The sequence below is a fragment of the Meles meles genome, chromosome 8, assembly GCF_922984935.1.
Source record: "Meles meles chromosome 8, mMelMel3.1 paternal haplotype, whole genome shotgun sequence".
In the NCBI taxonomy this organism is placed as follows: domain Eukaryota; kingdom Metazoa; phylum Chordata; class Mammalia; order Carnivora; family Mustelidae; genus Meles; species Meles meles.
Genome location: NC_060073.1, coordinates 6,871,413 through 6,872,893, shown reverse-complemented (window position 1 = coordinate 6,872,893; position 1,481 = coordinate 6,871,413).

The window sequence follows — 1,481 nt, the reverse complement described above, 5'->3', positions numbered from 1 at the left end:
TAGTTTTAGCATTTTATTTTTATTTATTTATTTTATTTATTATTTTATTTTATTTTAGCATTTATTTTTATCATGAAAGGAAACTATACCCAACATGGAAGGCCTTACATATTTCAAAATAGTTCCAGACATTCGATGCCTTCCTCTTTTGCTTTTAATTTTTCTTTTTTACACTCTACCGAGTCAATGTCTTTTTATGTAAGGACAGTGCCCTCTTCACACTAAAGGAACACTATGTAAAGGTATTTCGTGGATGTAATTATAGCCCCAAATCATCTGGCCTTAAGAAAGGACGATGATCTGGGTGGACTTGACCTAATAACAAGAAGCTTTTAAAAACAGAGTTCCTCTGGCTGGTTGAAGAAACCCCCTAGAAAGGAATCCAACTTGGCCGACACCTAGATTTCAGCCTCACGGAGCGGAGAATGGAGACCTGAAGACATACTTTGTCCAGACAGCTGACCTATAGAACACTAGGCTAATGCACGTTGTTTTAAGCCACTAGATTCGTGATAAATCATTACATAACAATAGAAACAATTACACCCTTTATTGTTTGTACCCAGGAGAACCACTCCTACCCTCTGCCCTCTGTACCTACCAGTAGAGGCCTTAAGGGAAAGTGAGAATTTTCCCTCTCCACCCACCCTCGAATGGGGAAGCAGACTAAGGTCGGCTCCACCTTGCCTGGCTGAAACTAGGACAGGGTGCTCTGGCTCTGCCTGGCCCCTGTCCCTCATCTCATTCCCTGAGGTGTCCCCTAGAAGTCTTTGATCTCTGGTGCAGTCTTGGGAATCACCACTTTGGTAAAACCCCATACTTTCCTTAGTTAGTCCCTATCTTTCGTTGTTGAACAGCTTTCATTTTTAATGTTGTCAATGAAGCTACCGCAAACATCTTTGTACCCAAAACTTTGCCTGGATTTGGCGGATTTTCTTAGGATAAGAAATGCTGAGTCAAGAGCAAACGAACATCTTCCAGGCTCCTCATATACACTGGCAAATTTTTCTAGAAAGATCCTACCAGTATACCACCTATTAGGGGAACACGATGTCTAAGGTTATTTTTCCAAGCTGAGCCAACAACGCAAAGACTTGAGATACTTCTAGGGGAAGGCCACCTTTCCATTTTACTTCCACTCTCTGCCTCTTAGCGAATCATTTTCACTCCCAAGTTTCCAGTAGCCCACCGGGAACTGGGATTTCTACCGGGAAATCCCAAAGGCACCCAAACCTAACGTACGCCGAACGACGGCATAACCTCACCTTTCCACCAAAATGCCCCAGGTTTGGAAAACAGACCTATCCCGGTGGCCAGGCCCAAGTTGATAACCAGTGAAGATAATCAACCGGATTCCCTAACAAAACCACTCTTTTAAGATAAGCGAGGGCAGGCCGAGAGCGGCCGGGCACAGCAGCTCTGGCAGGTTTGCGGGGTGTGTACACGACAGCGCCTGCGCACCAGCGCGCAGGACAGAAAGA